Genomic DNA, 15,304 nt, shown 5'->3' on the forward strand with positions numbered 1-15,304 from the left:
CCAATGCAATACGACCCTGTAGGTGATCCTAATGTGCAGCCAGGGCTAGATCTATGGGCTGAAATTCCTGTGTAATGCATGGAGTCTAGCTTGTCATCTGTTTGTACAGCCCACAAGCCTCCCCCTATACAGACCCAACAGAGAAATGAGTTTCCACTGAGATATGGCCTTAAGTTTATTTGACTTAAAACATTTTTTTAGTTGAAAAAGGATTTTATTTTATTTCGTTGTTGAGAATATGTACAACATAACATACACCAATAGTTTCTACATGTATAATACTGACTGCCTTCTTTCAGTTTTACATTGACTCTCACCCCTCTTTTCTGAGCTGCTGCTCCCCTATTAACAAACTCACTGCCCTACTGAAAAGCTTGTTAGTATGCGATGAGTCTTCATTTTGACTCATCTTTAAGAAACTATCATTTGTCAAGTTTTGGTGTAGTGTCAAAGAAGCATATTCACAGTTATCTGGGATATTAAGGTCTTCCTTTTCCCTTAACCCAAAAATATCCTCTGAAGTCATCTTAAAACTAAGCAGCTGTTTAGCTTAATTAGTAAAGAATGTCTGGTCTGAATTCTAACTTCATCTCTTACTCAGGAGACAGCAAACTCAATTCACGTTGTCATCGGTGCCCTGAATTTTGGTTGGAACCCTGACAGCCTAGATTGGATTTGCCAAAGATGCTTTGTGAGCAGGATTGATAGGTAAGCAAATGACTTCAGGAGTTTCCTAGAGAACCAAGAAGGCCCATGCTGCTATTGAATCTGTGAGATGAAGTTCTTCAGCGGCTGCTGTAGGTGCAGCAAAATCCTTCTCTCAGAAATTCATATCTGCTGTATCACTTCAGATCAGCAGCAAAGAAATCTTCCAGCTCCCACAACAACTGGGCCATCCCCATGGCTGCTGTGGGTTTTAAACTAGGTTTGCGTGGTCTTGGACCAGCACGCCATTCCTTGATTAATACTTTCCATGGCTTCCTATTGTTTGAGTTTAAATACCTTGTCTTGGTATTCAAGACCTTCTAATAATAGGACCTTGACTTTGCTTGCTGCTGTGTGCTGCTCCATCAACTCACAGAGACCCTGTATAGAGTTTCTGAGACTGTAAATCTTTACAGGAACAGAAAGTCTCATCTTCGTCCCATGGAGCAACTAGCATAGCTGGTGGATTCAAACTGCTGACCTTGAGATTAGTAGCATAGACCAGGGCTCCTTGACTTAACTTGTCTAGATCTAAATAATCATTAGAGACCCTCTTGGCCAACTGTTCTCATCTGGAGTCCTAAGGAAAGTGGTGATGGAGACATTAAGCTTCAGGTTACTGGAAGGGACGGTAACCCCTCAGTGGTTAAAGAACTTTTGGTTTCATCTAATTATTTTTCAAAGGAAGAAACTGAAGCCCTGAGAGGCAGTGACTTGCCCAGGTTCATACCAGCTGGCCTGCAGCTCCAGTCTTTTGACGCTCTGGCCGGCTTTTGAAGGCCCCAGCTTCCACAGTGGTCTCCTCAAGCTGATTGGAGAAGTGTCTTTTCCTTTGCTCATCTACCAGCTCTTCTGATTTGGGCTGGCAGAAGCCTCCATAGGCCTCCAGCTCTGTAGCCTAACCTGGAAGAGGCAGGTTGTTTCAGTGTTTGCTATCACCTGGTTTTTCTTGCGATTTCTGAGCACCTACCTGCTCATGGAGGAGTCCTGGTGTGGCGCTGTGGGCGAATGCATCAGACTACAAAGTCATTTGAACTGCAAGGTCAGTGGTTCAAGTTCATCAGTCACTCCTTGAAACCCTATACAGGGTTGCTATGGGTCGGAATTGACTCAATGGCACTTAACAACAACCTGTTCATGTAGTGATCTATCTAGTTGGGAGGATTTATCCTCATGGAAAGGCCTTAAAAGTTTTTTGTGTGTGGTTTGGGTGAAAGTTTACAGAGCAAATTTATACACATTTTGTTCTGTGACATTAACTGTTGTTGTTGTTGTTAAGTACTGTGGAGTCGGTTCCGACTCATAGTGACGCTGTACAGGGTTTCTGAGGCTGTAAATCTTTATGGGAGCAGAAAGCCTCATCTTTCTCTCATGGAACAACTGGTAGTTTCGAACTGCTGAGCGTAAGATTCGCAGCCCGATTCGTAACCACTACGCTACCAGAGGTTTCTCAATAAAACAGCACTCTTCCTATTTCCTCCCTGGGTTCCTTGTTTCTGTTCATCCTTTCCTACCCCCTTCTGCTTTCTGGGCTTTGTTTGGGGCAAATGCTGCCTCTTGGTCTCCTTCAGTTAATTGTTTTGAGGAGTCCACTCTTTATAGGTGTTCTTGTTAATATACTTGATAATCCTATCCAATGTGGGGTGGCTTCAGTTCCAGGTTTGAAGGGTACTTAAGAGCCATAGTCTTGGGGATTCTGCCAGTCTCTTATCAGAGTAGTAAGTCTAGTGGTTTTGTTCCACATTTACTCCCACTCTGTCCAGGACCTTCTGTTGTGATTCAGGTCAGAGCTGGGCACCATCTAGTTCTTCTGGTCTCAGGGTCATGGAGGCTAATGCTCTTGTGCTTCATTAGTCCTTTGGACTAATTGTTCTCTTGAATGTTTCCTTTTCTTCACTCTGCTCTGGATAGGGAAAGACCAATAGTTGCATCTTAGATGACTGCTCACAGCTTTAAGACCTCTGTTACCACTCATCAAAGCAGGATGTAGAACATTGCCTTTGTGGACTGTTATCCAGTTGACTTAAATGTACCCCAAGACTATAGTCCTAAGTCCCCGTGCCCAGTGACTCATTCTCTGTGAGGCTCTTTTTTTCCAACCATAACCTAGGTCTCATTCATGCAGTTTCTTTCTAACATAGCTTCACTTCTCTGCCCACCTGGCCTCTCATACACTTTCATTAAGAAAGCCAGATACAGATAATGTTTCCAAGGATTTAAAAAAAAATTTTTTTTAGTGTTTTGACCTTTAGTAGATTTGCATTTCTTGATTACTAATACACTTAGCAGTTAATACTTGGTCCAATTTACAACTCTAATATCAGCTAACCAAGCATTATGATAGGAACATGTGTCCTATAGGAACATGTGTCCAAAAGTACTGGTGACTGCCTTTGCTATATGATTTTGATGATTAAATACTAATGTGGGATAAACAGGCACTAACTGAATGGTAACTATTTTTATTGTTGTGGGTTTTATTCTTACAGAGACTTTGTAAGCTCCCTGAGTGCAAGGATTATATTTTTAAACTCTCGTTGTCCCACCTATGAATAACACAGCTTGGGTATTTCAATAAACCACTGAGTGCTGATCTTGAATATGCTTCTCAGTAGATAAAGACAAGGAAGGAGATGTCTGGGAGAAAGTGGTTAAGTGAAAGCTTCCAGCTGTTCAAATTGGGCATTTATATCTGCTCCCAAAACAGTAGGAAAGAGCAACTTCATGGAAAGTGGTCTTGTTTTGCAAGAGCATAGCTCCTTTTTTTCTCAGTTCCAGTGGTACAAGTTTACTTGAAGATTCTGGGCTGTGACCCTGTGTGACTTGAGAAGAGGAGACAACGTCCCAGCCAGACCTGGCCTAGGGGGACGAGGCAGGGATGGGGCTCTCACAGCCACCACAAGTGCCCCCTCTGTGGTTACCAGGCAATGCCAAGTTACGTGGCATAGACTCTGGTCAGGGCAGGAAGTCAGAGCTGGAAGATCGGCTATCTGGTGACTTCTAACCTTGAACCAGAGATCTGGGCGGTCTATTGAACACAAAAGTTGGGTGTAAGACTGATGGCTCTGATTTTGCACTTGCACTAAAGACCAGACTCCTTAGCTGTGTGTTACTAGTTTCTGGAAGTCAATTCTGATTCATGGAAACCCCATGTATCATTGTAGAACTGGGGTCTGTAGGATTTTCATTGGCTGAGAATTTTGGAAGTGTCATTGTGTCATTTATTCCCAGGTGCTTCAGGGTGAACTCCAACCTCCTACCTTTTGGTTTGTAGCAGACTATGTTGACCATTTGCACCCTCAGGAAGTTTGGTCCCCAATCCACCTTTAACCTATAGATATTTTTCTATAGACTTGGCTCACGCCTAGCAAGTTTATAAGAGAATTGGTGAGAAGAACTGGAAGAGGGAGGCATATTTGGCTCAGAAAGAGAGAGGCAGCCCAGGCAAGGAGCAGGAGGAGTTGGTGGGGATAGACAAAAAGTTGATAAGGGGATGGTGTACATGCAGAGACTTCCTGATGCCCATCTACTTGAGGAGTGTGAGCAGGGAGATGAGGCCAATAAGAGTTGAGCGTCTTAAGGACAAGGGTAAATTTGGGGCCAAATCTCCTGGCCAAAATTACAGACTTTGGCATTAGACACACCTGGGATCAAATTCCAATCCTTCATGTACTGGTTGAGTGACCTCAGGTAGGAACATCATCTTTTCTGACTTCAGTTTCATTTGTAAAATGGGGGGTGTCATGGGTTAAATGATGTCCTTGAAAAGGATATTCCTGTTTTCTAATGCACAGGCCCTATGAATACAACCCTGTTTGGGAAAAGGGTCTTTGCAGTTGTAATGAAGTTAAAGATCTTGGTATGAGATCATCCTGGAGTACCCAGTTAGGCCCTAAATTTAGTAAGTGTCCTTAAAGGTAACAGACAAAAGTCCAGGTATGGCATTGTAGGTTAATGCACTGGACCGCAAGGTCAGTTTGAACTACAGTCTGGTGGTTCAAACCCACCACTGCTTCTTGGAAACCCTATACAGGATTGCTATGGGTTGGAACTGACTTGACAGCATTTAACAACAACAGACAACAGAAGACCTGGAATTCGTTATGCGTTGGGCTGCTAACCACAATGCAGTTTCAATCCACCAGCTGCTCTGTGGGAGAAAGATGAGGCTTTTTGTTCCCGTGAAAAGTTCTGGTATGAACTAACCACAAGATCGGTGGTTCAAATTCACCAGATGCTCCTCGGAAACCCTATATAGGGTGCTATGAGTTAGAACTGACTCAATGACACAAAGCAGCAGACAACACACTTAGAAAAAAAGAAAAGAAAAAATCACCAGAGACAGTGACTAGTAGAAAGGACATGTAACTGAAAATAAGATAAGTGAATTAGAAGCTAACTTGGAGAAATTTCCCCAGAATTCAGAGCAAAAAGACAGATATAGAAATGATTAGAATAAATGAAAGGAAACATATAAGATTGAGCTAGTAGTTCCAATGTCCACAAAATTGGGAATCGTAAAGTAAAGAATGAATAAAAAAGAAACAATAATCAAGGAAATACAGGGAAAATTTTTCTTAACAGAAGAAAATGTATATCTAGATTCAAAAGGTTCAATTATTATTAAGGCCCAAACCTATATATATCTGACATTTTGGAATTCTAACCAAGAGAAAAATCATCCCATGTTTTAAACAGGAATAATAACATAGCTACAAAGGAGAGAGGGTCATGCTGGTATTGGATTTATTTGTAATACTAAATGCTTGAATATAAAGGAGAGGGAGAATTTGAGACCACATAATTCTTTAGCCATTCAAGTTATTATTCTGATGTGAAATCAAAAGAAAGATATATTGAAATCACAGACTCAGAAAGCATGCTAGCCATATAATCTTTTACAAATACCTCCTTAAGGAAGATCTTTGTACAAATAAAAAGAATTAGCACAAGAAACAAAACAAAAAAGAAGGGTGTACTTAAGACAGTGGTGAGTGGTGAAACCAGTCAAACACACCTATAGCAGAATGCAGAGATTGAGAAAGCAGGTTCTGGGAGGGCTAGGTTAACATGGGCCTAGGTTCAAATCCTTGCTCCTGCACTATTGAATTTAGGGATGTTTGGTCATTTGTGATGGTAGCAAAGCCAGGTTAGGCCTTGAGCTGCTACTCAGGCAACTGAGGACACTTGTGCTACCCAGAATAAGAATCAAAGTATCACCTTATTAATATTTGTGTAAGCATCAGGCACAAGAAAGCCTTTCTGGTGCAAGCCGAATTGCAGTCTGGCTTAGATTCTGAAGTGGGGTTTTCTACTTTGCTATCCAGTTTACATCTAAATCCGAAGAGGAGTAAGCTCGGTCAGGCTAGAGAGTGAGGAGAACGAAAAAGGGAGAGAGAGAACACTGGTGAGCAAGTGAGTATGTAGGATGTTCAAAATTAAGTTCCTCAAACCTTAAGTCTCTCACCTGTTCTGGTTTTGTATTACAGTTCCAGAGGGCCACCAGAAGAGACCAGGGCTGGCGTGGTTGAACATACAGTATAACACCCCCAAAGTAAATGAGTAGGCTGGCATGACAGAGGGCTCAGCACCAGCTTCAGGTATGCTACAATTTCTGTTACTTTCTGCCATGTATCTTTTCAATAAGCCACCCAGTTCATAGGAACCCACACTTTTCCTTCCATATCACGGTTTTCTAGCCACCAAGAGAAATGGCCCCAAACAGCTACATATGTTTATAATGCAGACGTAAATAATCCTATAGAGAATACGAGGGAAAAAGAAATCCTATATGAAATTAAATCCAGAACAAGTATTCAGAAGTTCAGTATTCCATGGTGACAGAGTAAGATTTTGTTCCAAGACAGCAAATATGGTTCAACATTAGCAAATAGATGAATGAATTCATTTACTAGTAGGGTAAAGGAGGAAAACCATGTGACAGTTTCCATGAGTAATTAAAGTATGTTTCACAAAATTCACCATCTTTTCCTAGTTAAAACTTTTAGTAAGTTCTAAATGGGAAAAGTTTAAAAACTTTTAAAATTATGAGTTAAAATCATGAGTTTAAGAAATGAACAGCAAATATATTTAATGGTGTGACCATAGATCCATCTCCAATAAGGACAAGAAGAAAGTAAGAATGCCTAGTATCCTTGGTATTAATCTAGATGGTTCTGGAGTCCTAGCCAAAGCAACACAAGAAATAAATGGGAGGTAGAAATTTGGAAGACACAAAAAGTAGAATTGTGTGAGAACAATAGTATTGTTTAGCTGAAATATCTTAGAAGTTTAACTAATAAGAATTTTCAGTTAATGTGCCGGATACAAGAGGAATATACCTAACAGTAGCAATTTTCCTATGTATTATTAATATCTAGTTAGGCAATATAATGGAGGAGGGTTTTTATTTGTAACAACAACAATATCTATAAAGTACAAAGGATTAATCATAGTTGGAAATTTTAAAGACCAGAATGAAGAAAATCATCAACCTATACTTATGATGCAAAAGAAACCTTGAATAAAAGGCAAAACATACCATGTTTCTGCCTGGGAAGGCTCAGCATTGTAAATACAATAATTCTAAAATTAGTGTGTAAGTCTAACCCAGAATGGAGAGCTGAATGAGATATTTTTTGGTGAGACCAGAATAATTTTATTCTAGAGTTAATTTGGAAGAATAAATGCAAGAGAACCACCAAGGAATTCTGAGAAAAAAACAAAACCAAACCCTAATGTGGGGGACACTTGCATTACCAACTACTAACACCAACTCTAAAGCTCCAGTGGTTCCAAGAGATTGTTGCTAGTGCATGCAAGCCTGTACTGGTGGAACGGAATACAATTCAGCAAATTATGTAAGTGTCATTTTAAATCACTGGCAACAAGACTCAGTAATTTAAATGTTATTGTGACAATGAACTATCCACTTAGTGCCAAAAAAAAAAGAACTTAGAAGAAGGCACCGTTAGCATACAACAAAGACCTTACTATGATAGAAAACTCTGGAAGATACTAGATTAAAAAAAAAATTAATGCCATGTATAACAAAAGACACCATAAACAAAGTTAAAAGATCAGTGACAGACCAAAAGCAAGATTCTGCAACTTGTATAACAAAGAAAGCTACCACAGTAAAACAAACTGATGGACTGAGAGGCAACTATTTGAACAGAACGAGGGGGGACTTTGTAGTTTAGAATCAGAAAAAAATGTGTACCAGGGTTCTATTCTTTCACCATATGTAGTCAATTTGTATGCTGAGCAAAAAATATGAGAAGCTGGACCATATGAAGAAGAATGTAACATCAGGAGGAAGGCTCATTAGCAATCTATGATATGCAGATAATACAATCTTGCTTGCCTTAAGTGAAGATGACTCAGAGCACTTTCTGATGAAGATCAAAGACTATACCTTTCAGTATGAATTAGACCACAACTGGAAACAAAAATGAATTACACCATAAAGGAAACAAAAATCCTCACAACTGGACCAATAAGCAACATCATAATAAGTGAAGCAAAGATTGAAGTTGTCAAGGATTTTATTTTACTTGGATCCACAATCAGCATCTGTGGAAGCAGTAGTTAAGAAATGAGATGAGATATTGCACCCTGGTGTGGCACTGGACTGCTAACTGCAAGGTGGGTGACTCAAACCCACAAGCCACTCCTTGGAAACCCAATACAGGGTGGCCATGAGTCGGAACCAACACGATGGCACTTAACAACAACAACAGCAACAAATTCATTGGGCAAATCTTCTACAGAAGACCTCTTTAAAATGATCAAAAGCAAAGATGTCACTTTGAGGACTGGACCCAATCTATTAAATTTTCAATAATCTCATGTGAAAGATGGACAATTAAAAAGGAAGACCAGAAAAGAATCGATGTTTTTGAATTATGGTGTTGACAAAGAATATTGAAAAGATCACGACCAAAGAAGAATGAAGGCGTCTTGAAGAAGTATAGTTAGGATGCTCCTTAGAAGCAAGGAGATGGCAAGACTTCATCTGATTGACTCTGGACATGTTATCAGGAGGGACCAATCCCTTGAGAAAGAGATCATGCTTGGTACAGTAAAGGGTCAGCAGAAAAGAGAAGGCCCTCAATGAGACGGATTGATACAGTGGCTACAACAATGGACTGAAACATGTCCACTATTATAAGGATGGTGCAGGACTCAACAGTGTGTTATTCTATTACACGACAAGGTGTCTATGAGTCAGACCTAGCTCAATGGCACCTAACAACCACAATAGAATAACAAAGAAAGGATTTTTATCTAGAATATACAAGGAGGTTTAAAAAAGTTTGTGGAAAATGGAATGACAAGATTATGGAATTTTTCCATGAACTAATAATAATAAAATCAATTAGAAAAATACTAAAACCTAACAGGAAAAAATGGTCAGAAGGTACTGAATTAATTAAGGCTGTACTTGATGATGTAACATATAACCTTCCAAACTTCATATGAAATCCAAAATGCTTATTCATGATCATCTGGTTACTCTCCTTACAAGCAGTGATTTAGGGACCCAGGCTCTGCATTTTCAAGGTCAGTGTGCTCACCTGGAGATATGGCATGGTACTTTTTCTCAAGGATGTTTGTATTTTAGTAGTGAGAAAAAAAAATAAATAAAAATTGAAGAAAAATCTGAACTTCAGAGGGTGGTTAAGTGCTATAGGTTGGAGAAATTTTAGATGGTTACTGAAGGTGTCTCTGAAGAGGTGGCATTTGAGTTGTGATATTAACAAAGACTATATGCCAGTCACGTGAACATCTGAGAGACTAGCATTTTGGGTAATGGGAATAGCAAGAAAAAGACTCTGAAGTCAGAATGAGCTTGACTTCCTTGAGTGGCATGAAGAGTGTTTTGAAGAAATGAGTGAGGGGAGAGTAATAGTAGAAGAGATGGGAACAGCCAGGCTTTGTAGGGTGTTACAGGCTAAAGGGATTTGTCTTTTATCTCAGGTGCAATAAGAAATTAAGATGCATCGTTTCGGCGCTATCTGTACAATGGCCCTTCTTGTCTTATTCTATGTGGGGAGACAAATGCAGGAAGGAATACAAGCAGGTTTTGGAAATGTTTTCTGAAGGCCCTTTGAGCTAATATGTGTCAGGTCTTCACCTCATCTTTAGACTGAGCTTTGCTGACTAAAGTAATTGAACATGATTTCACTGGAACGGAGTGCAGAGACATTAGAGAGAATGAATTACAATTCTGTAGACATTCATTTCATTACCCTGGACTCTATTAACAAAGTTCACTTTATGAAGCAGCCAAAAATGATTTATCCTATGCTTGCTTCTGAAGAAATGTTTCAAATCCTGCAAACCATGAGTGGCTATTGAGATTGCTAAGAGATTACCATTTTGGTAACTAGGAGACTTAGTTGTAATTTTGGAATGTACCTTTGATTTCCCGTGAGAATGCAAAACAGATCATACAATAGAGCATCTAGCACAGTGTCTGGCGCACAGACAGTGGATTATTGGAGAGTTCTTGCTTTGGATGTACTCCAGGGCCAGACTACCCTTACCATGATGCTTGGCATGTTATAAACAATCAATATCTCTAAATGACTGTAAATGTGAGATTTTCTGGACATTAACCACATTTTCATGTACAATAGGACTGCCCATTCATGTGGAACCCTTGGGTTAACAACAGTTCTCCTGAGTGGTAAAAGCCCCTGTACTGGGCAAAGAATAAAGAACAAACTGTTAATGTGGTGAACAAAAGTACCCTTCAAACTCATCTTGAACCTCAGCTAGCTCTCACTTCTGCTGCTGCCACCACTGACTTCTCCCAAGCTGCCACCTCCGGGCCTTTGAAAGTGGTGCTCCTTAACGTGGAAGGTCCTTGCTGCCCACACTATCGTCTCACTGATTTGCCTAGTTATTCGCACTTTTCCTGCAGGTCCCAGTTCACAGCTCACTTCTTCCAGGAACTTCCCTTGCTCACCACCTCTGCTGCCACTGATGAATCAGTTACCCTAATCATTATGTATCGTATTGTGTCCCCACAAAATCTGTGTTAGAGTCCTGATTCCTATATCTGTGGATGTGCTTCTATCTGGAAATACGATTTTCTATGTTGTGTCAATGGGTCATATCAATGTATGTTGTTGTTGTTAAATACCATTGAGTTGGTTACAATCCATAGTGATCTTGTATAGGGTTTCTGAGGAGCATCCAACCTTGTGGTTCAAACTGACCTTGTGGTCCAGTGCATTAACCCACAGCGCCACACCAGTAATGCGTCCTAAATTTCATCACTTCAGAGTGATGTGAATGAAGAGTAACATAGACACAGAGGCAAGCTGACACAGGGTGAAGACAGACATTATCTGAAGATAAAGGAGGCAGGTAGAACCACTAGTCTAGGAACTCCAAGGATGGTGAGCTACGAGAAGCTGAAATAAACAAGGAAGAGCATCACCCTAGAACTACACACTCAGTTAGTTCATACTTCTGACTTCCTGGACTTTGAAAAAAAAAATTCTATCCTTTAAATCCACTGACCTGAGGCTATTTCTATCACAGCAGCGTGACAAGACGAAGCCACCTGTTAGATATTCTCATGTACTGATGAATGAGCAGGATGGGGAGGAACTGCCCCGCAGAGAGAACGGCATGAGCAACTGTGTGGACAGATGAATATTTATGTTTGGTAAAAGCCCATGTGGAAAGGGGATGAGGCTGAGCAGGAGCAGGCCATATTGTTGGGGTTCTAATTCATCTATTTCTTCTTGGTCAGTACAAGGAGAGATATTCTGGGGAGAAGACAGACCCAGGAGAGGACAGAATGGGTAGTAAGAGCTGAAGTTTCCATTTTGGAGTTCAAGCAAAGCTTAAATCTTGACCACCTATGGGACTTTCAACAAGTAATATACCTTTTTCACCCTCAGTTTCCTCATCTGTAAAAAGGGGCTACTAGTGATAGTAGGAATCCTGGTGTGGCTCTGTAGGATAAGCATTGGACTGCTAACCACAAGGTAGGCAGTTCAAGCTTACCAGTCCCTCCTTGGGAACCTTATATAGGATCGCTATGAGTTGGAACCAACTTGATGGTACTTTACAACAAGTGACAGTAAACGATCCTGAGAATAACTGGATTAAATGAGCTGACAGATGTGCAGGGTTTAGCTTCATGCTCAGCCCATAGTGGACTGTCAGTAACAGGAGCTGTCATCAGCAGGCCAGTCTAATGCACAAGAGGCAGCTCTGGAGCCCACAGTTGTGTGTGCATCAGCCTACCCCACTAGGCTGGGCCCTTCTGGGTGGGGTTCCAATTCATCTGGGTTCCCCACCTTCAGCAGAGCCAGCCTTTGCTCATGTCCCAGCCCCCACTCTGGCTGATGTCTCAGCCCCAGATGGATCTGAGCCCACTTCAGGCAGCATGAACACCTCCCTCAGTGGACACTGAAGCGACGAGGTTCTGCCATGGTGCCTTCATCAGAACCTGTCCAGGCTGACAAGGCCAATACACATGTCCTATAAGACAGCAGGTGTCATATAATGAGCATTGTCCTAGGACTCAGGAAGCTTGAATGTTAGTCTTTTCCACTACCACTTCTGGGCTGTGTGACCTTGGGGAAATGGCTTAACCTCTCTGGGACTCTGGCCTCATCAACAGATGAAGATGATAATGTCTTAACCTGTTTGAATGCAGAAGGTTGGTTCACATGCTCTCTGAGCTAGGAAACTCCCTCCCTCCCCACCCCTTCGCCCATCCTCCTCAGGGAGAGTAGGAGAGAAAAGAGATCCTTTCTTTTTCTTTCCATCCACTGTGCTAATGCTAACTAACCTTCAGATTGCAGCAGATACTTGCATGGTGCAAGGCAAACAGCAGGGAGAAAAGCAGCGCTCTCTTCTCATGGAACTGAAAGTAGGTGGAAAGCTGAAACAGGTGGGGAAAATGTCTTCATCTAGATGCTCTGCTGAACCTGTGTGCATACTAGCAAGTTGCTACCCTCCACTGATTGACTGCTGGTGGTGGTGGTGCATGAAGCGTGCTCGCTGGGAATTGAACCCCAGTCTCCACCACTGCCTCATTATGTGAAGTTGCTGTTGTCAAATGCTGGTCGGCTGGTGTTTTTGAACCGCCATCCTTGCGGTTAGCAGTCCAGTGCTTATCCTACAGTGCCACACTAGGACTCAGCTTAAATAACGAGTAAACGCTTCATCCTGGGAGCCCACAGGCTGTTTCTCTGAGAGACCTGCTCTGTTCTGCACCTGCTCAGATACAGAGCCAGAGAGGGGCACCAGAGGCGTAGACTGGGTGTGCATGTGACATCTCTTGGAAAAGACTGACTGGAAGCCAAAATCCACAAGACAGAAAACAGAGGTGACTCTCAAGTTGAAAGGCTTGAACCTAGCTGGGTGATTGATTACCAGGAGACTGCCCTGATTTTGTTCTCTAATTACGGTGTTTATTTGATGCATCATATTGGGCCTGAAACCCTTAATACCAGCCGGTGCTGTTCATTGTTACAATGTTCTAATTAAGCTTTGATTTATATGCTAATTTTATTCCAAGTGTGTTCAAAGGGGGGAAAGTTATTAGACTTTATTTTGAGATTACATTTTAATCCTGGGGTCTGCGGGGTGAGCACCGTGTTTATTCTGTTGGCTTTTGTTTCCTGGATGTTGGTGGCAATTGTGATGCATTCCTTGGAGGGGAAAGATGATGAAGTGGTAAGGAGCTGTTTAGAGTCGGCAGGGCTTCTGCTAATGGGAATTATGTAACCTCTTGCCTTTGCCTGACAGCTTTGCAATGAGGCTTGCCTTGACTGCCCAGCTGGTTAGGAGGGACAACTGCAGTGTGCCTTGGGGATGTCACAGGATGGCAAGCATTTGGGAAGAAGTCCAGTACATGAGGGAGGGATTGGACTTTGGCATGTGAGTGGAAATCGCATTGTACCACATGAATCTCTGAAATTTATAAAGGTCACGCAAAAACTCAGGCAAATGGAGCAGCTGGTCTTTACTATGGGAAGAATTTTTTTTTTTTTAAGTAAAACAAAACAAAACAAAACACATTATCATCTATTCTAAGTGGATGTCACTTGGAATTTCCTGCTTAAAGATGAAAAAGTCTTGCCATGAACCAATTTATCTTTAGGCCTTAGACTTACACAGTTAGCATGAATGCCCTGAAATGGTATACAAAGTATTATTGGCATCTACACAAGTGTATTTTTCTGGGGAAGCGTCCAAAGTTTTCATCCGATTTTCAAAAGGCATCTTAGACCTCCAAAGTGTCAAAAACCACAGGGTTGAGAAGCATGAAGTATGTCTCTGTAATGTGATTTCCTGAAGAAGTCAATTACCCAGCAGTCCCTTCCTCTCTGCCCATAGAAATCCTATATGAGCAGGTCCAAGATGGTACCCAGGGTGAGAGGGCTGTAGGGCAAGTTTGCATTGGGAAGGACAGCTACCTAAGGTAGTTCCCAGAATCTTTGCTACAAGCTGCTCAAGAGTCTTCCTTGTCCCTACTCTTGGGGGAAGAATTATGTGTGAAATAGATTTGGACTTCTGGGTAAACACTCAGACACACATGCTGTTCCACCCCATGTGTAACTGGAGCGATTTGCTTCCAACATCAGCTTCAGTAACTGTCCTCCATTGGATCTTCAGTTTTACTGGTTGGCTTTTTACTTCTCCCTTCTTCCTCCACAAACAACAGTGAATTCAAGAGAGGTCAAACAGGGCCATATTCATTTCACAATCTCCCATAGTGTCTAGTACAATATCCAAGGCTCAGTATCTGTTTCATTTGACCCCTTTAGTTTATTCTAAAAAAATAAATTTAGGGAGCCCAATAATTATAGCAACTGACAATGATTGAGTATTTTATCTTCCTGATCTTATTCACTCCTCTCCCAAACCCTTGACTGTGGTCCTATTATCACCCCCATTATACAGAAGGGTAGACTGAAGGTCAGAGAGATAAAAATTGTCTTGAGGGCACATATCGTGTGTGTGTTTAGATGGGATCAAACCCAGTCTGTCACATTTCAAGTTCATGTTCAGAACTACAATGCGGAAATGTCTCCCATTGGTCTACATTAATTCTTAAGTGTCTCTTTTCAAACTTTACTGCAGAGACCATTCACTCATCCTTCTGGGTGTAAAGTCCTGGATATATCTTTCTTGGGGGAACCAACAAATGGTTTTTGGGAAAGCAGGGTCATGCCTTTTAACCTCAGTAGTGAGATGACCCCCAAGTCTTAACTCTACATTCCTCCTACACAGAGTCACTGTACCAAAAGGGAATGGTTAATGTTCAACTGTTTCAAGAGGTAGCATATGATCAAGAGCCAATGATACTGAAGGGGGAAGTCCAAGGTGCATTGAAAGAATTGGCAAAGAACAAGGCACCAGGAATTGATGGAATACAAATTGAAATCTTTCAAGAAAGTGAGATGGCACAGGAGACACTCACTCATCTCTGCCAAGAAATTTGGAAGACAACTATCTGGCCGGCTGATTGGAAGAGATCCATATTTGTGCCCATTCCAAAGAGAGGTGACCCAACGGAATGTGGAAATCATCAGACAATCTCTTTGATATCCCATGTGAG

Source organism: Chrysochloris asiatica, unplaced genomic scaffold (genome assembly GCF_000296735.1).
Source record: "Chrysochloris asiatica unplaced genomic scaffold, ChrAsi1.0 scaffold00083, whole genome shotgun sequence".
NCBI lineage: Eukaryota > Metazoa > Chordata > Mammalia > Afrosoricida > Chrysochloridae > Chrysochloris > Chrysochloris asiatica.